The 20,247-nt window shown below is 62.6% G+C and overlaps 3 pseudogenes; all 3 read right to left on the bottom strand.

Annotated features, from left to right (window-relative positions):
* Positions 1 to 228: 228 nt before the first annotated feature.
* Positions 229 to 2,100, bottom strand: LOC113889204 (annotated as a pseudogene).
* Positions 2,101 to 7,685: 5,585 nt separating this feature from the next.
* On the bottom strand, positions 7,686 to 9,557 carry LOC113889203 (annotated as a pseudogene).
* A 5,585-nt stretch (positions 9,558 to 15,142) lies between these two features.
* On the bottom strand, positions 15,143 to 17,014 carry LOC113889201 (annotated as a pseudogene).
* Between the last annotated feature and the right edge of the window lie 3,233 nt (positions 17,015 to 20,247).

The following is a 20,247-nucleotide window of genomic DNA, read 5'->3' as shown; positions in this document are numbered from 1 at the left end:
CATACAGTACACGAGGTGGCAAAGACTGAAACACCGCTGAGCACACACATACACAGCACCAGGAACCTTTCCTTTCAGGTCAGTGAGAAAGCAGCTGCTGAAACCAGGCATCTGGTCTACCACCCACCACCTGGCTTCTATCCACCCAGCTCTCAGGCTGCTAGCACCTGGTCCCCCAGCGGGCCAGGACAGACACCTCCACTGGCCATGCCAATCCCGGTCCCTCTGCACCATCTCTACTGGGCCTTTATTTTCCTGATCCAGAGGCCTCAGGGATGCTCAGCTTCCCACCCTGGCCCGCCTGGCTACTTGGGGGTCCGGATGAGGGGTGTGATAGACGGGCTTGACAATGAGGTGGAGATGCAGGGCATTCTCCACCAGGTACTCGGAGTTGCGCCGCTGCAGGTCGGCGTGCGCCAGGAAGTCACCGGCCTCCTCGCTGCTCTGGTGGAAGCTGTAGGCGTGGCGGACCAGCAGGCGCCGTGGTGGCGCGCCCCCACCAGCACGGTCTTCTGGAAGCTCACGCCCGCCGCGTCGCCGCCGCTGCTGGCCGGCGTGGACCACCAGCCGGGCCGGCCGTCCTCGGGGCGTGCGAGGGGCAGCGCTGTGCCCGTGGCGTCCGCGTAGACAGGCCGCAGGCTTACCGGCAGCCAGCGTGGCGAGAAGAGCACATTCCAGGTGACCCGGCGGCCCGAGTCGTGGCCGCTTGGGCCCAGCTGCGTCTGGAAGCTGGTGCTGCGATCGTCGCGGGCCGGGTTGTTGATGACCCACGGGGCGCCGCAGGCAGGCGCGAGGTAGTTGTGGGGCAGGATGGCGCACCGTTGACGTCGAAAAACTTGGCGTAGTGCAGCGGCGAGGCGGCGTGGAACTGGTAGGCCTGAAGGAGCAGGTCGGCCACCGCCGGGCCGTGGCGCGCCAGGGCGGCCGAGCGCGCCTGAAGCTGAAACAGCTGCGCCGCAGGGATCATGGGGTAACGGATGGCGCGCAGCGCGCGCTCGGCCACAGCCGGCGGCGGCCGCGCGCGGCCCAGCCACGCCTCCAGCGCCTGGAAGAGCTCCAGCTCGTCCTGCAGCACGAGGTCCGAGCGCGGAAGCAGCTGCGCCAGCAGCTCAGGGCTCACGGCGCCCCACTCGGCGCTCCCCGCCACGGCCGACAGGTTCCAGGCCAGGAACTGCAGGCAGCTCTGGCGCAGGGCCTCGTCCCCGGTGCTCACCGCGTAGTGGTACCAGCCCACCGCCGGGCCCGCGCCGCCCGCCAGGTGCGCGCGCATATAGTCGGCCACGCCCCGCTGCAAGGAGGCCACGCGGTACTTGGTGGCCAGCTGGTGCAGGGGGATGGCCTGTGCCAGCAGCACGGTCAGCTCTCCGCAGTAGAGGTACCTGCCAGAGAGGTACAGAGATGGAGCGCGGTCAGGGAGGCCAGCGGTTACCCTATCCAGCGCTGCCTCCTGAGTCCCGAGGATACCCGGCCTTGGGCAGACAGTATCGTCATTAAGGGAGCCAACAGAAGGACCTTCCCGCGCGCATCCTACTTCACCGCCTCTTCTTTCCGGTTTCTCGTGGGACGTGGAAATAAGCAAGCATTTATTGAGCACAGGTGGCTCAGTGGTGAAGCATCCGCCTGCCAATTCAGGAGACGCAGGTTCTGTCCCTGGGTCAGGAAGATCCCCTGGAGTAGGAAATGGCTACCCCCTCCAGTATTCTTTCCTGGAGAACCCCATGGACAGAGGAGCCTGGCGGGTCACAGAGTCAGACACCAGTGAGGAACTAACGCTTTGTGTGTGTGGACTCAGTCGCTCAGTTGGGTCCGACTCTTTGCTACCCCCTGGACTATAGCCCACCAGCCTCCTCTGTCCATGGGATTCTCCAGGCAAGAACTCATCTTTAAAATGGGAGTGGTCAACCCTAGTGGGGTTGATGAGAAGAGTAAATAAATCCTTTCACACATTAAAGACTCAGAAAACTGTTAGCCAACATTTTAATGAGGATTTTCCAGATCTCCCTTCTCTGTTCTGGAGCATAGCCATACCAGGGGGCTTCAGGGTCCACCAGTCCAGAGGGCATGAGATGGGCTGCGGTTGAGCTGGTCCACGGAGCTCATTTCCCTGGATTCCCTGGTGGCTCAGATGGTAAAGAGTCCGCCCGCCAATGCGGGAGACCGAGGTTCGATCCCTGGGTCGGGAAGATCCCTTGGAGAAAGAAATGGCAGCCCACTCCAATGTCCTCGCCTGGAGAATCCCATGGAAGAAGGAGCCTGGCGGGCTGCGGTCCATGGGGTCGCAAAGAGTCGAAAAGAACTGAGCGACTGCACTGCACGGAGCCTGTTTCAGGGATGGGTTGCAATAAGTGGGCACAGAGGGGTCACTCAGGAGCAGTCCCCGGGTGCAGAGTTCAAGACACTACTTCGAAAAGCAGGCCTCGAAGTGGGGCTTCAGCCGGCCGCACAGCATCCGGGGGCTTGGAGGGGCGAGGACCCGCTCAGCGGCGGGCGCGGGCGGCCCCTCATCAGCCACCTGGTGCTGACGGCCCGCTCGGCTCCCCAGCTGGCGCTGGAGCAGCGGTGCCGAGAGCTGCGCGCGCGGGGCCGCCGCCTGGAGGAGACGCTGCCGAGGCGCGTCAGCTCGGAGCAGCAGCGCGAGGCGCTCGGCCTGCTCTGCCGCGTGCACGAGCTGGAGCTGGAGAAGGCCGAGATGCAGTCGCAAGCCCTGCTCCGCGACGGCGCGCTCCGCCACCGCCGCGAGGCCCTGCGCCGCCTGGAGCAGCGCCTCAGCCTCTGCGAGGAGATCATCCGCGCCCAGCGGCAGCTCATCCAGGGTAGGGTCCCCGCGCTACCTACCCCGCGAGTCCGACCCGCTAAGGGCCCGAGAGCGCGCACTGAGCCCTGCCTCTCCGCTCCCCCACCCTAGACGGCAACCTGGCCGTGCCGCAGCACCTGAAGGAGCTGTGCGAAGTGTACCTGCGGGAGCATGAGGAGGGCAACCTGGAGCGTGCCACCATGATGGACCGCCTGGCCTCTCGGGCCCTGCAGGTGGGCGCCCGGGCCGCACCATGCGCCCCTGTGCTAGGGGCAGGGCTGATGCCCAAGGCGGCGCCTTCCAGCAAGTAGGCTGGCCTCGGGACCGGGCTGGCTGGTCCCCAGAAAGCTGACACCTCCTCCTTATCCGACACAGAGCCTCGCCAAGCTCTCCTCCCGTGGTGTTCTTCTCCCGCACGTGTCCCCATCCAGGGTCTGAAGGTCAGGGTTGGCCATCTGAGATATCACTAAGGGCCCCAGATGCCCTCGCAGGAGCCCAGGCCACCAGGCGGTGCCCCTGGGGATGCCTAGCAGACCACGGCTGGCCCCTGGGGACTCAGAACACAAGCCCCCCTGTCTTCTGGGGCTCCCAGCCCAGATTACAGCCCCAGACACTCTGTGTGCCTTTGTCACCCAGGCTGTTTACTCAGTCCGAGACCAAGTCTTCCGACTCCCCTCTCCCTCCTTTCCTCTCCCCAGGACAGCGCCTTGCCCAAGATTAGCCCCCCAGGAACTGTGCCGACCCCGGAGGAGTCTGACCTAGAGAGCGTCAAGATGCTGAACTCCGAGTCCCCGCACCAGCACGGAAGCTTCCTCCCTCTGCTCGGCACTGAGAGGTGAGCTGAGGACCACTTCCAGCCATCCAGCCCGCCTGAGCCACCAGGCCGTGTCTCAGAGATGCCAGCCCAGACCTGGCCTCCCAGGGAGGATGGAGCAGGAAAGAGGGGAGGGGGGCACAGGTCTGGAGCCAGGACTTTGGGGTCCTCGTTCCCACAATGCAACAGTTCTCAAGGAGGCGTGGCAGTGGGACCCCCGTGGTACCAGCCTGGGCAACAGCTGCCCATCCTCCTCTGCCCACCTCAGTGAAGCCAACCACCTGTTCAAGGCCAGCTCCCGGGCCTGGCAAGCGAAGGGCTCCTGTCTGCCCACCCCACCCCCAATCCTGGCCGGCACCCTGGTGACACAGGAGGTGAGCAGTGGGTCCCACGGTTCCCTGGATGTGGGTGGGAGTACCCGGGAGGGACACCCAGTGGTTGGGATGGAACTTTTCCAAAACAGCCCTCTGAGGACATAGGGTTCCTGCTGGGTCCAATGGCTTCTCTTCCCAACCCATTCATCTCACAAGCTGCCACTCAGGTCGGTCTGAACGGCCAGATCAACTCCTCCCCCGGAAGCATCGAGAATCTGTCGGAGATCCCCTTGTCCCACAAAGGTGTGTCCCCTGCCTCCCCCACCCCCCATCAGCCTGAGCCTGGCATGATCTCAATAGCTCAGCGCACCCAGCCGAAGCCCCTTCCTTCCCTCTCCTCTGCTGAACACACCCAGGCATCGTTCTAGAAAGAGAGGCACCAGTACCCAGAGAAGAGTAACCACCTGCTCTGTCCACACAGAGCAGGGGACACAATTGGAAACCAGAATGGGGAACACATGGTACTTGGGGTCACGCCCCCTCCACTTCCCACTCGGAAATAATTGTAATAGCAAATAGAGTCCGAATCCTCCCTACCCTGTGGCCACAGGTGACCCTCATATCTCAGCAATCCATCTTCAGAACCTGGGACTTCCCTGGCAGTCCAGTGGTTAAGACTCAGCACTTCACTGCAGTGGGTGAAAGTTCGATCCCCAGTCAGGGAACTAAGATCCTGTATGCCGTGTGTCATGGTCAAAAAAAAAATCTTCCCAACCCACTGAGGCTGGTTTTACCATCGTCAGTTTACAGATGAAAAGAAGGCTCAGAAACTTGCCCAAAGTTTCTCAAACAGCAAGCAAGTTGGGGTGAGCTGCAGCAGAGAAGGGGGTATTGGAGGTGCAGGAGGGGGGGGCGGAATGTGGCCTTGATCCTGGGGTGGGTGCCCCTCTGTCCCGCCGCAGGGAGGAAGGAGACCGCGGCCGACACCAAGAGCATCACTGGGAAGGCTGCCCGGCACCGCTCGCAGGCCCTGGGGGCCAAGGGGCGCCAACTGCTGGCACCCACCATGAAGCAGAGCAGCCTGTCCCTGCACTTGAAGGGCCAGACTGATGACGTGCGGCCGCCCGGACCGCTGGCCTGCAAGCGGCCGCCCAGCCCCACCCTCCAGCACACCGCCAGCGAGGACAGCCTATCCAGCAGCACAGGCGAGGCGCCATCCCGGGCAGTCGAGCGTCATGGCGATGGCCCTTGTCCCCCGCTGCAAGGCCAGAATAAAAGCCCAAGAAAGAAACAAGAGGAGTCCCTGGAGGCAAAGAGGAAGCGGAGGTCCCAGGCCTTTGAAGTCACAGGACAAGGGGTGAGCCTAGAGGGACAGGAGCTGGGGGTGTCTGGGCCCCTTCCTTGCCGGGTTCTGAAGGCTGGACTCCTCCAGAGGCCCCAGGGTACCACTAGCTGTGCACCACTCTCCATGGAGTGTCCCCCAACTGAACCCAACTTCTCCTTGTATCAGATCCCCATGCAGCTCCCAGCTCATCTGGCTCTCCAGCCAACGCAGCTGTCCCGCCCCAAGATGCACGTTGCTGGACCCCGGCCTGGGGAGAATCACACCGAAGAACAGAGGATGCCAGTGGTTGGACACCTGACCCCTACCATCAGACCCCTGGGAAAGACCACACTGCCTATGGCCAAGGTCAAACTCCCTCCGTGCCAGAGCTTGGGTGAGTCCCAGCAAGTGTCGGGGGGCGGGGATAGCAATGGGGAGAGGGGAGCCCTTGGCCAGGCCAGGGAGGAGACTGGTTGAACTCCCTGCCCCTATGGCTGCCCCTTGCTGGAAACTGGGTTCCTGAAGACTATTAGTGGGACTGGCCTCTGGGGGGGAGGTGCCCCTAGGGAGTTCAGAGCCACTGTGGGTGACGAGAGGGGCATGGAGAGGCATGCCTTAAAGCAGAGCTCCTGGCCCTTCCCGTTGCAGGCCCCGAGGACACCTCCCCTGTCGCTGCCCCCTCCAACCCAGGGGATGTTTCCGAACGGGTTGCTCGGATGCCCCGCCTGCCCTATGGCACAAGCACTCAAGGCAAAAATGGACGCTTAGGGCACAACTGAGGGGCCCTGCCTGGAACCGGCCCTCCTGCCCGCCAAGGCTTGATGGGGTGTGGCAGTAATGGGAGACGGAGGCTGGGCAGATGGGGATGACCTGGCATCAGGAGCTCGGGATCTCAGAAGGCTGGGGCCCCTGGGACCCAGGAACCATGGGGGTGCCTGCCCCCACACTTCCGTGCCTTCAGTGCCAACGGGAAGGGGAACTGAGCCCAGGAGGCATGGCCTGGATGGCAGGGCTCCCTGGCTTCCCAGCCCTGGATCCCAGGGCTCCCTGGGCACAGACTCCTGTTGCCAAAACTCTTCTCTAAGATCTGCAACCAGATTGGCCTGAGGAATGTGGGGCGGGGGTGGAGCAAGGAGGGACTGTTCATGGGATTAGGGCTCCTGGGCCCACATCTGGGACAAGGGCATGCTGGATGGCTGGGGAAGGGCCTGCCGGGCATTTCCCTTACTGTGGCTGGGGGCTGGAAAGGAATCTAGCTTTGTTACTCAGCAGTCGTTTCCACCTTCCCCCTGCCCCAGAACTGCTTGTTAACAATAAAAATCCCATTTGAGTTTTGTTGGTTGTTCCGGAAACTAGACCTTGTCTGAAAGGTGGGGTGGTCCTGACAGACTGGGCTTCCCTTCCCCGGGTCGTGCTAATGGTAAAGAACCTGCCTGCAATGCAGGAGATGCAAGAGATGTGGGTTCAATCCCTGGGTCAGGAAGATCCCCTGGAGGAAGAAATGGCAACCCACTCCAGATTCTTGCCTGAGGAATCCCATGGGTAGAGGACTGGCGGGCTCCAGTCCACGGGGCTGCAAAGAGCCGGACACGGCTGAGCGACCGAGCACATCACTGATTAAGATTCAACCCAAGTCCCCTCTTCCCACCACACCCTCTTCTTCTCCGGCTGGTTGTAGAGCACCAGTCAACAGACTCCTGGGGGAAAGCGTTTTTCCTCCGGACTCTGAGGTCTCTGCCCAGACCCCCTCCCAGGAGAGGTCAGAGACTTAGGGTTGTGCTTACCCCTCCCACCCCAGGAAGCCAGGGCTCAGAAACTGCTCAACTGAGCCCCTCAGTTTCAGGTGAGAAAGCACCCCCAAGGTGCACCTGACCATCTCGATGCTTTTACCTGCCCTGTCCCCTGTGGGGACGGGGGCCCTTGGGGAAAAGGTAATGAACAATGGGGAGTCCCTGACCTGTGGAGCCCTCCTTGGACTGTTTTTGCCCCCAGAACTGGGTGGTTTAATCACCCCCTTGCCGCTCCGAGTGCTGGTTTATTCTACCAAGAGCTCTGGCTTCCCACGTAGTGCTGGTGATAAACAATCCACTTGCCAATGCAGGAGACGCAAGAGACACGGGTTCGATTCCTGGGTTGGGAAGATTCCCCTGCAGATTGCCCTCCAGTTATTCTTGCCTGAAAAGTTCCACGGGCAGAGGAGCCTGCCAGGCTACATACAGTACACGAGGTGGCAAAGACTGAAACACCGCTGAGCACACACATACACAGCACCAGGAACCTTCCTTTCAGGTCAGTGAGAAAGCAGCTGCTGAAACCAGGCATCTGGTCTACCACCCACCACCTGGCTTCTATCCACCCAGCTCTCAGGCTGCTAGCACCTGGTCCCCCAGCGGGCCAGGACAGACACCTCCACTGGCCATGCCAATCCCGGTCCCTCTGCACCATCTCTACTGGGCCTTTATTTTCCTGATCCAGAGGCCTCAGGGATGCTCAGCTTCCCACCCTGGCCCGCCTGGCTACTTGGGGGTCCGGATGAGGGTGTGATAGACGGGCTTGACAATGAGGTGGAGATGCAGGGCATTCTCCACCAGGTACTCGGAGTTGCGCCGCTGCAGGTCGGCGTGCGCCAGGAAGTCACCGGCCTCCTCGCTGCTCTGGTGGAAGCTGTAGGCGTGGCGGACCAGCAGGCGGCCGTGGTGGCGCGCCCCCACCAGCACGGTCTTCTGGAAGCTCACGCCCGCCGCGTCGCCGCCGCTGCTGGCCGGCGTGACCACCAGCCGGGGCCGGCCGTCCTCGGGGCGTGCGAGGGGCAGCGCTGTGCCCGTGGCGTCCGCGTAGACAGGTCGCAGGCTTACCGGCAGCCAGCGTGGCGAGAAGAGCACGTTCCAGGTGACCCGGCGGCCCGAGTCGTGGCCGCTTGGGCCCAGCTGCGTCTGGAAGCTGGTGCTGCGATCGTCGCGGGCCGGGTTGTTGATGACCCACGGGGCGCCGCAGGCAGGCGCGAGGTAGTTGTGGGGCAGGATGGCGCACCGTTGACGTCGAAAAACTTGGCGTAGTGCAGCGGCGAGGCGGCGTGGAACTGGTAGGCCTGAAGGAGCAGGTCGGCCACCGCCGGGCCGTGGCGCGCCAGGGCGGCCGAGCGCGCCTGAAGCTGAAACAGCTGCGCCGCAGGGATCATGGGGTAACGGATGGCGCGCAGCGCGCGCTCGGCCACAGCCGGCGGCGGCCGCGCGCGGCCCAGCCACGCCTCCAGCGCCTGGAAGAGCTCCAGCTCGTCCTGCAGCACGAGGTCCGAGCGCGGAAGCAGCTGCGCCAGCAGCTCAGGGCTCACGGCGCCCCACTCGGCGCTCCCCGCCACGGCCGACAGGTTCCAGGCCAGGAACTGCAGGCAGCTCTGGCGCAGGGCCTCGTCCCCGGTGCTCACCGCGTAGTGGTACCAGCCCACCGCCGGGCCCGCGCCGCCCGCCAGGTGCGCGCGCATATAGTCGGCCACGCCCCGCTGCAAGGAGGCCACGCGGTACTTGGTGGCCAGCTGGTGCAGGGGGATGGCCTGTGCCAGCAGCACGGTCAGCTCTCCGCAGTAGAGGTACCTGCCAGAGAGGTACAGAGATGGAGCGCGGTCAGGGAGGCCAGCGGTTACCCTATCCAGCGCTGCCTCCTGAGTCCCGAGGATACCCGGCCTTGGGCAGACAGTATCGTCATTAAGGGAGCCAACAGAAGGACCTTCCCGCGCGCATCCTACTTCACCGCCTCTTCTTTCCGGTTTCTCGTGGGACGTGGAAATAAGCAAGCATTTATTGAGCACAGGTGGCTCAGTGGTGAAGCATCCGCCTGCCAATTCAGGAGACGCAGGTTCTGTCCCTGGGTCAGGAAGATCCCCTGGAGTAGGAAATGGCTACCCCCTCCAGTATTCTTTCCTGGAGAACCCCATGGACAGAGGAGCCTGGCGGGTCACAGAGTCAGACACCAGTGAGGAACTAACGCTTTGTGTGTGTGGACTCAGTCGCTCAGTTGGGTCCGACTCTTTGCTACCCCCTGGACTATAGCCCACCAGCCTCCTCTGTCCATGGGATTCTCCAGGCAAGAACTCATCTTTAAAATGGGAGTGGTCAACCCTAGTGGGGTTGATGAGAAGAGTAAATAAATCCTTTCACACATTAAAGACTCAGAAAACTGTTAGCCAACATTTTAATGAGGATTTTCCAGATCTCCCTTCTCTGTTCTGGAGCATAGCCATACCAGGGGGCTTCAGGGTCCACCAGTCCAGAGGGCATGAGATGGGCTGCGGTTGAGCTGGTCCACGGAGCTCATTTCCCTGGATTCCCTGGTGGCTCAGATGGTAAAGAGTCCGCCCGCCAATGCGGGAGACCGAGGTTCGATCCCTGGGTCGGGAAGATCCCTTGGAGAAAGAAATGGCAGCCCACTCCAATGTCCTCGCCTGGAGAATCCCATGGAAGAAGGAGCCTGGCGGGCTGCGGTCCATGGGGTCGCAAAGAGTCGAAAAGAACTGAGCGACTGCACTGCACGGAGCCTGTTTCAGGGATGGGTTGCAATAAGTGGGCACAGAGGGGTCACTCAGGAGCAGTCCCCGGGTGCAGAGTTCAAGACACTACTTCGAAAAGCAGGCCTCGAAGTGGGGCTTCAGCCGGCCGCACAGCATCCGGGGGCTTGGAGGGGCGAGGACCCGCTCAGCGGCGGGCGCGGGCGGCCCCTCATCAGCCACCTGGTGCTGACGGCCCGCTCGGCTCCCCAGCTGGCGCTGGAGCAGCGGTGCCGAGAGCTGCGCGCGCGGGGCCGCCGCCTGGAGGAGACGCTGCCGAGGCGCGTCAGCTCGGAGCAGCAGCGCGAGGCGCTCGGCCTGCTCTGCCGCGTGCACGAGCTGGAGCTGGAGAAGGCCGAGATGCAGTCGCAAGCCCTGCTCCGCGACGGCGCGCTCCGCCACCGCCGCGAGGCCCTGCGCCGCCTGGAGCAGCGCCTCAGCCTCTGCGAGGAGATCATCCGCGCCCAGCGGCAGCTCATCCAGGGTAGGGTCCCCGCGCTACCTACCCCGCGAGTCCGACCCGCTAAGGGCCCGAGAGCGCGCACTGAGCCCTGCCTCTCCGCTCCCCCACCCTAGACGGCAACCTGGCCGTGCCGCAGCACCTGAAGGAGCTGTGCGAAGTGTACCTGCGGGAGCATGAGGAGGGCAACCTGGAGCGTGCCACCATGATGGACCGCCTGGCCTCTCGGGCCCTGCAGGTGGGCGCCCGGGCCGCACCATGCGCCCCTGTGCTAGGGGCAGGGCTGATGCCCAAGGCGGCGCCTTCCAGCAAGTAGGCTGGCCTCGGGACCGGGCTGGCTGGTCCCCAGAAAGCTGACACCTCCTCCTTATCCGACACAGAGCCTCGCCAAGCTCTCCTCCCGTGGTGTTCTTCTCCCGCACGTGTCCCCATCCAGGGTCTGAAGGTCAGGGTTGGCCATCTGAGATATCACTAAGGGCCCCAGATGCCCTCGCAGGAGCCCAGGCCACCAGGCGGTGCCCCTGGGGATGCCTAGCAGACCACGGCTGGCCCCTGGGGACTCAGAACACAAGCCCCCCTGTCTTCTGGGGCTCCCAGCCCAGATTACAGCCCCAGACACTCTGTGTGCCTTTGTCACCCAGGCTGTTTACTCAGTCCGAGACCAAGTCTTCCGACTCCCCTCTCCCTCCTTTCCTCTCCCCAGGACAGCGCCTTGCCCAAGATTAGCCCCCCAGGAACTGTGCCGACCCCGGAGGAGTCTGACCTAGAGAGCGTCAAGATGCTGAACTCCGAGTCCCCGCACCAGCACGGAAGCTTCCTCCCTCTGCTCGGCACTGAGAGGTGAGCTGAGGACCACTTCCAGCCATCCAGCCCGCCTGAGCCACCAGGCCGTGTCTCAGAGATGCCAGCCCAGACCTGGCCTCCCAGGGAGGATGGAGCAGGAAAGAGGGGAGGGGGGCACAGGTCTGGAGCCAGGACTTTGGGGTCCTCGTTCCCACAATGCAACAGTTCTCAAGGAGGCGTGGCAGTGGGACCCCCGTGGTACCAGCCTGGGCAACAGCTGCCCATCCTCCTCTGCCCACCTCAGTGAAGCCAACCACCTGTTCAAGGCCAGCTCCCGGGCCTGGCAAGCGAAGGGCTCCTGTCTGCCCACCCCACCCCCAATCCTGGCCGGCACCCTGGTGACACAGGAGGTGAGCAGTGGGTCCCACGGTTCCCTGGATGTGGGTGGGAGTACCCGGGAGGGACACCCAGTGGTTGGGATGGAACTTTTCCAAAACAGCCCTCTGAGGACATAGGGTTCCTGCTGGGTCCAATGGCTTCTCTTCCCAACCCATTCATCTCACAAGCTGCCACTCAGGTCGGTCTGAACGGCCAGATCAACTCCTCCCCCGGAAGCATCGAGAATCTGTCGGAGATCCCCTTGTCCCACAAAGGTGTGTCCCCTGCCTCCCCCACCCCCCATCAGCCTGAGCCTGGCATGATCTCAATAGCTCAGCGCACCCAGCCGAAGCCCCTTCCTTCCCTCTCCTCTGCTGAACACACCCAGGCATCGTTCTAGAAAGAGAGGCACCAGTACCCAGAGAAGAGTAACCACCTGCTCTGTCCACACAGAGCAGGGGACACAATTGGAAACCAGAATGGGGAACACATGGTACTTGGGGTCACGCCCCCTCCACTTCCCACTCGGAAATAATTGTAATAGCAAATAGAGTCCGAATCCTCCCTACCCTGTGGCCACAGGTGACCCTCATATCTCAGCAATCCATCTTCAGAACCTGGGACTTCCCTGGCAGTCCAGTGGTTAAGACTCAGCACTTCACTGCAGTGGGTGAAAGTTCGATCCCCAGTCAGGGAACTAAGATCCTGTATGCCGTGTGTCATGGTCAAAAAAAAAATCTTCCCAACCCACTGAGGCTGGTTTTACCATCGTCAGTTTACAGATGAAAAGAAGGCTCAGAAACTTGCCCAAAGTTTCTCAAACAGCAAGCAAGTTGGGGTGAGCTGCAGCAGAGAAGGGGGTATTGGAGGTGCAGGAGGGGGGGGCGGAATGTGGCCTTGATCCTGGGGTGGGTGCCCCTCTGTCCCGCCGCAGGGAGGAAGGAGACCGCGGCCGACACCAAGAGCATCACTGGGAAGGCTGCCCGGCACCGCTCGCAGGCCCTGGGGGCCAAGGGGCGCCAACTGCTGGCACCCACCATGAAGCAGAGCAGCCTGTCCCTGCACTTGAAGGGCCAGACTGATGACGTGCGGCCGCCCGGACCGCTGGCCTGCAAGCGGCCGCCCAGCCCCACCCTCCAGCACACCGCCAGCGAGGACAGCCTATCCAGCAGCACAGGCGAGGCGCCATCCCGGGCAGTCGAGCGTCATGGCGATGGCCCTTGTCCCCCGCTGCAAGGCCAGAATAAAAGCCCAAGAAAGAAACAAGAGGAGTCCCTGGAGGCAAAGAGGAAGCGGAGGTCCCAGGCCTTTGAAGTCACAGGACAAGGGGTGAGCCTAGAGGGACAGGAGCTGGGGGTGTCTGGGCCCCTTCCTTGCCGGGTTCTGAAGGCTGGACTCCTCCAGAGGCCCCAGGGTACCACTAGCTGTGCACCACTCTCCATGGAGTGTCCCCCAACTGAACCCAACTTCTCCTTGTATCAGATCCCCATGCAGCTCCCAGCTCATCTGGCTCTCCAGCCAACGCAGCTGTCCCGCCCCAAGATGCACGTTGCTGGACCCCGGCCTGGGGAGAATCACACCGAAGAACAGAGGATGCCAGTGGTTGGACACCTGACCCCTACCATCAGACCCCTGGGAAAGACCACACTGCCTATGGCCAAGGTCAAACTCCCTCCGTGCCAGAGCTTGGGTGAGTCCCAGCAAGTGTCGGGGGGCGGGGATAGCAATGGGGAGAGGGGAGCCCTTGGCCAGGCCAGGGAGGAGACTGGTTGAACTCCCTGCCCCTATGGCTGCCCCTTGCTGGAAACTGGGTTCCTGAAGACTATTAGTGGGACTGGCCTCTGGGGGGGAGGTGCCCCTAGGGAGTTCAGAGCCACTGTGGGTGACGAGAGGGGCATGGAGAGGCATGCCTTAAAGCAGAGCTCCTGGCCCTTCCCGTTGCAGGCCCCGAGGACACCTCCCCTGTCGCTGCCCCCTCCAACCCAGGGGATGTTTCCGAACGGGTTGCTCGGATGCCCCGCCTGCCCTATGGCACAAGCACTCAAGGCAAAAATGGACGCTTAGGGCACAACTGAGGGGCCCTGCCTGGAACCGGCCCTCCTGCCCGCCAAGGCTTGATGGGGTGTGGCAGTAATGGGAGACGAAGGCTGGGCAGATGGGGATGACCTGGCATCAGGAGCTCGGGATCTCAGAAGGCTGGGGCCCCTGGGACCCAGGAACCATGGGGGTGCCTGCCCCCACACTTCCGTGCCTTCAGTGCCAACGGGAAGGGGAACTGAGCCCAGGAGGCATGGCCTGGATGGCAGGGCTCCCTGGCTTCCCAGCCCTGGATCCCAGGGCTCCCTGGGCACAGACTCCTGTTGCCAAAACTCTTCTCTAAGATCTGCAACCAGATTGGCCTGAGGAATGTGGGGCGGGGGTGGAGCAAGGAGGGACTGTTCATGGGATTAGGGCTCCTGGGCCCACATCTGGGACAAGGGCATGCTGGATGGCTGGGGAAGGGCCTGCCGGGCATTTCCCTTACTGTGGCTGGGGGCTGGAAAGGAATCTAGCTTTGTTACTCAGCAGTCGTTTCCACCTTCCCCCTGCCCCAGAACTGCTTGTTAACAATAAAAATCCCATTTGAGTTTTGTTGGTTGTTCCGGAAACTAGACCTTGTCTGAAAGGTGGGGTGGTCCTGACAGACTGGGCTTCCCTTCCCCGGGTCGTGCTAATGGTAAAGAACCTGCCTGCAATGCAGGAGATGCAAGAGATGTGGGTTCAATCCCTGGGTCAGGAAGATCCCCTGGAGGAAGAAATGGCAACCCACTCCAGATTCTTGCCTGAGGAATCCCATGGGTAGAGGACTGGCGGGCTCCAGTCCACGGGGCTGCAAAGAGCCGGACACGGCTGAGCGACCGAGCACATCACTGATTAAGATTCAACCCAAGTCCCCTCTTCCCACCACACCCTCTTCTTCTCCGGCTGGTTGTAGAGCACCAGTCAACAGACTCCTGGGGGAAAGCGTTTTTCCTCCGGACTCTGAGGTCTCTGCCCAGACCCCCTCCCAGGAGAGGTCAGAGACTTAGGGTTGTGCTTACCCCTCCCACCCCAGGAAGCCAGGGCTCAGAAACTGCTCAACTGAGCCCCTCAGTTTCAGGTGAGAAAGCACCCCCAAGGTGCACCTGACCATCTCGATGCTTTTACCTGCCCTGTCCCCTGTGGGGACGGGGGCCCTTGGGGAAAAGGTAATGAACAATGGGGAGTCCCTGACCTGTGGAGCCCTCCTTGGACTGTTTTTGCCCCCAGAACTGGGTGGTTTAATCACCCCCTTGCCGCTCCGAGTGCTGGTTTATTCTACCAAGAGCTCTGGCTTCCCACGTAGTGCTGGTGATAAACAATCCACTTGCCAATGCAGGAGACGCAAGAGACACGGGTTCGATTCCTGGGTTGGGAAGATTCCCCTGCAGATTGCCCTCCAGTTATTCTTGCCTGAAAAGTTCCACGGGCAGAGGAGCCTGCCAGGCTACATACAGTACACGAGGTGGCAAAGACTGAAACACCGCTGAGCACACACATACACAGCACCAGGAACCTTCCTTTCAGGTCAGTGAGAAAGCAGCTGCTGAAACCAGGCATCTGGTCTACCACCCACCACCTGGCTTCTATCCACCCAGCTCTCAGGCTGCTAGCACCTGGTCCCCCAGCGGGCCAGGACAGACACCTCCACTGGCCATGCCAATCCCGGTCCCTCTGCACCATCTCTACTGGGCCTTTATTTTCCTGATCCAGAGGCCTCAGGGATGCTCAGCTTCCCACCCTGGCCCGCCTGGCTACTTGGGGGTCCGGATGAGGGTGTGATAGACGGGCTTGACAATGAGGTGGAGATGCAGGGCATTCTCCACCAGGTACTCGGAGTTGCGCCGCTGCAGGTCGGCGTGCGCCAGGAAGTCACCGGCCTCCTCGCTGCTCTGGTGGAAGCTGTAGGCGTGGCGGACCAGCAGGCGGCCGTGGTGGCGCGCCCCCACCAGCACGGTCTTCTGGAAGCTCACGCCCGCCGCGTCGCCGCCGCTGCTGGCCGGCGTGACCACCAGCCGGGGCCGGCCGTCCTCGGGGCGTGCGAGGGGCAGCGCTGTGCCCGTGGCGTCCGCGTAGACAGGTCGCAGGCTTACCGGCAGCCAGCGTGGCGAGAAGAGCACGTTCCAGGTGACCCGGCGGCCCGAGTCGTGGCCGCTTGGGCCCAGCTGCGTCTGGAAGCTGGTGCTGCGATCGTCGCGGGCCGGGTTGTTGATGACCCACGGGGCGCCGCAGGCAGGCGCGAGGTAGTTGTGGGGCAGGATGGCGCACCGTTGACGTCGAAAAACTTGGCGTAGTGCAGCGGCGAGGCGGCGTGGAACTGGTAGGCCTGAAGGAGCAGGTCGGCCACCGCCGGGCCGTGGCGCGCCAGGGCGGCCGAGCGCGCCTGAAGCTGAAACAGCTGCGCCGCAGGGATCATGGGGTAACGGATGGCGCGCAGCGCGCGCTCGGCCACAGCCGGCGGCGGCCGCGCGCGGCCCAGCCACGCCTCCAGCGCCTGGAAGAGCTCCAGCTCGTCCTGCAGCACGAGGTCCGAGCGCGGAAGCAGCTGCGCCAGCAGCTCAGGGCTCACGGCGCCCCACTCGGCGCTCCCCGCCACGGCCGACAGGTTCCAGGCCAGGAACTGCAGGCAGCTCTGGCGCAGGGCCTCGTCCCCGGTGCTCACCGCGTAGTGGTACCAGCCCACCGCCGGGCCCGCGCCGCCCGCCAGGTGCGCGCGCATATAGTCGGCCACGCCCCGCTGCAAGGAGGCCACGCGGTACTTGGTGGCCAGCTGGTGCAGGGGGATGGCCTGTGCCAGCAGCACGGTCAGCTCTCCGCAGTAGAGGTACCTGCCAGAGAGGTACAGAGATGGAGCGCGGTCAGGGAGGCCAGCGGTTACCCTATCCAGCGCTGCCTCCTGAGTCCCGAGGATACCCGGCCTTGGGCAGACAGTATCGTCATTAAGGGAGCCAACAGAAGGACCTTCCCGCGCGCATCCTACTTCACCGCCTCTTCTTTCCGGTTTCTCGTGGGACGTGGAAATAAGCAAGCATTTATTGAGCACAGGTGGCTCAGTGGTGAAGCATCCGCCTGCCAATTCAGGAGACGCAGGTTCTGTCCCTGGGTCAGGAAGATCCCCTGGAGTAGGAAATGGCTACCCCCTCCAGTATTCTTTCCTGGAGAACCCCATGGACAGAGGAGCCTGGCGGGTCACAGAGTCAGACACCAGTGAGGAACTAACGCTTTGTGTGTGTGGACTCAGTCGCTCAGTTGGGTCCGACTCTTTGCTACCCCCTGGACTATAGCCCACCAGCCTCCTCTGTCCATGGGATTCTCCAGGCAAGAACTCATCTTTAAAATGGGAGTGGTCAACCCTAGTGGGGTTGATGAGAAGAGTAAATAAATCCTTTCACACATTAAAGACTCAGAAAACTGTTAGCCAACATTTTAATGAGGATTTTCCAGATCTCCCTTCTCTGTTCTGGAGCATAGCCATACCAGGGGGCTTCAGGGTCCACCAGTCCAGAGGGCATGAGATGGGCTGCGGTTGAGCTGGTCCACGGAGCTCATTTCCCTGGATTCCCTGGTGGCTCAGATGGTAAAGAGTCCGCCCGCCAATGCGGGAGACCGAGGTTCGATCCCTGGGTCGGGAAGATCCCTTGGAGAAAGAAATGGCAGCCCACTCCAATGTCCTCGCCTGGAGAATCCCATGGAAGAAGGAGCCTGGCGGGCTGCGGTCCATGGGGTCGCAAAGAGTCGAAAAGAACTGAGCGACTGCACTGCACGGAGCCTGTTTCAGGGATGGGTTGCAATAAGTGGGCACAGAGGGGTCACTCAGGAGCAGTCCCCGGGTGCAGAGTTCAAGACACTACTTCGAAAAGCAGGCCTCGAAGTGGGGCTTCAGCCGGCCGCACAGCATCCGGGGGCTTGGAGGGGCGAGGACCCGCTCAGCGGCGGGCGCGGGCGGCCCCTCATCAGCCACCTGGTGCTGACGGCCCGCTCGGCTCCCCAGCTGGCGCTGGAGCAGCGGTGCCGAGAGCTGCGCGCGCGGGGCCGCCGCCTGGAGGAGACGCTGCCGAGGCGCGTCAGCTCGGAGCAGCAGCGCGAGGCGCTCGGCCTGCTCTGCCGCGTGCACGAGCTGGAGCTGGAGAAGGCCGAGATGCAGTCGCAAGCCCTGCTCCGCGACGGCGCGCTCCGCCACCGCCGCGAGGCCCTGCGCCGCCTGGAGCAGCGCCTCAGCCTCTGCGAGGAGATCATCCGCGCCCAGCGGCAGCTCATCCAGGGTAGGGTCCCCGCGCTACCTACCCCGCGAGTCCGACCCGCTAAGGGCCCGAGAGCGCGCACTGAGCCCTGCCTCTCCGCTCCCCCACCCTAGACGGCAACCTGGCCGTGCCGCAGCACCTGAAGGAGCTGTGCGAAGTGTACCTGCGGGAGCATGAGGAGGGCAACCTGGAGCGTGCCACCATGATGGACCGCCTGGCCTCTCGGGCCCTGCAGGTGGGCGCCCGGGCCGCACCATGCGCCCCTGTGCTAGGGGCAGGGCTGATGCCCAAGGCGGCGCCTTCCAGCAAGTAGGCTGGCCTCGGGACCGGGCTGGCTGGTCCCCAGAAAGCTGACACCTCCTCCTTATCCGACACAGAGCCTCGCCAAGCTCTCCTCCCGTGGTGTTCTTCTCCCGCACGTGTCCCCATCCAGGGTCTGAAGGTCAGGGTTGGCCATCTGAGATATCACTAAGGGCCCCAGATGCCCTCGCAGGAGCCCAGGCCACCAGGCGGTGCCCCTGGGGATGCCTAGCAGACCACGGCTGGCCCCTGGGGACTCAGAACACAAGCCCCCCTGTCTTCTGGGGCTCCCAGCCCAGATTACAGCCCCAGACACTCTGTGTGCCTTTGTCACCCAGGCTGTTTACTCAGTCCGAGACCAAGTCTTCCGACTCCCCTCTCCCTCCTTTCCTCTCCCCAGGACAGCGCCTTGCCCAAGATTAGCCCCCCAGGAACTGTGCCGACCCCGGAGGAGTCTGACCTAGAGAGCGTCAAGATGCTGAACTCCGAGTCCCCGCACCAGCACGGAAGCTTCCTCCCTCTGCTCGGCACTGAGAGGTGAGCTGAGGACCACTTCCAGCCATCCAGCCCGCCTGAGCCACCAGGCCGTGTCTCAGAGATGCCAGCCCAGACCTGGCCTCCCAGGGAGGATGGAGCAGGAAAGAGGGGAGGGGGGCACAGGTCTGGAGCCAGGACTTTGGGGTCCTCGTTCCCACAATGCAACAGTTCTCAAGGAGGCGTGGCAGTGGGACCCCCGTGGTACCAGCCTGGGCAACAGCTGCCCATCCTCCTCTGCCCACCTCAGTGAAGCCAACCACCTGTTCAAGGCCAGCTCCGGGCCTGGCAAGCGAAGGGCTCCTGTCTGCCCACCCCACCCCCAATCCTGGCCGGCACCCTGGTGACACAGGAGGTGAGCAGTGGGTCCCACGGTTCCCTGGATGTGGGTGGGAGTACCCGGGAGGGACACCCAGTGGTTGGGATGGAACTTTTCCAAAACAGCCCTCTGAGGACATAGGGTTCCTGCTGGGTCCAATGGCTTCTCTTCCCAACCCATTCATCTCACAAGCTGCCACTCAGGTCGGTCTGAACGGCCAGATCAACTCCTCCCCCGGAAGCATCGAGAATCTGTCGGAGATCCCCTTGTCCCACAAAGGTGTGTCCCCTGCCTCCCCCACCCCCCATCAGCCTGAGCCTGGCATGATCTCAATAGCTCAGCGCACCCAGCCGAAGCCCCTTCCTTCCCTCTCCTCTGCTGAACACACCCAGGCATCGTTCTAGAAAGAGAGGCACCAGTACCCAGAGAAGAGTAACCACCTGCTCTGTCCACACAGAGCAGGGGACACAATTGGAAACCAGAATGGGGAACACATGGTACTTGGGGTCACGCCCCCTCCACTTCCCACTCAGAAATAATTGTAATAGCAAATAGAGTCCGAATCCTCCCTACCCTGTGGCCACAGGTGACCCTCATATCTCAGCAATCCATCTTCAGAACCTGGGACTTCCCTGGCAGTCCAGTGGTTAAGACTCAGCACTTCACTGCAGTGGGTGAAAGTTCGATCCCCAGTCAGGGAACTAAGATCCTGTATGCCGTGTGTCATGGTCAAAAAAAAAATCTTCCCAACCCACTGAGGCTGGTTTTACCATCGTCAGTTTACAGATGAAAAGAAGGCTCAGAAACTTGCCCAAAGTTTCTCAAACAGCAAGCAAGTTGGGGTGAGCTGCAGCAGAGAAGGGGGTATTGGAGGTGCAGGAGGGGGGGGCGGAATGTGGCCTTGATCCTGGGGTGGGTGCCCCTCTGTCCCGCCGCAGGGAGGAAGGAGACCGCGGCCGACACCAAGAGCATCACTGGGAAGGCTGCCCGGCACCGCTCGCAGGCCCTGGGGGCCAAGGGGCGCCAACTGCTGGCACCCACCATGAAGCAGAGCAGCCTGTCCCTGCACTTGAAGGGCCAGACTGATGACGTGCGGCCGCCCGGACCGCTGGCCTGCAAGCGGCCGCCCAGCCCCACCCTCCAGCACACCGCCAGCGAGGACAGCCTATCCAGCAGCACAGGCGAGGCGCCATCCCGGGCAGTCGAGCGTCATGGCGATGGCCCTTGTCCCCCGCTGCAAGGCCAGAATAAAAGCCCAAGAAAGAAACAAGAGGAGTCCCTGGAGGCAAAGAGGAAGCGGAGGTCCCAGGCCTTTGAAGTCACAGGACAAGGGGTGAGCCTAGAGGGACAGGAGCTGGGGGTGTCTGGGCCCCTTCCTTGCCGGGTTC

Source organism: Bos indicus x Bos taurus, unplaced genomic scaffold (assembly GCF_003369695.1).
Source record: "Bos indicus x Bos taurus breed Angus x Brahman F1 hybrid unplaced genomic scaffold, Bos_hybrid_MaternalHap_v2.0 tig00004679_arrow_arrow_obj, whole genome shotgun sequence".
Classification (NCBI taxonomy): Eukaryota; Metazoa; Chordata; class Mammalia; order Artiodactyla; family Bovidae; genus Bos; species Bos indicus x Bos taurus.
This window is presented reverse-complemented; position numbering and strand designations above follow the sequence as displayed.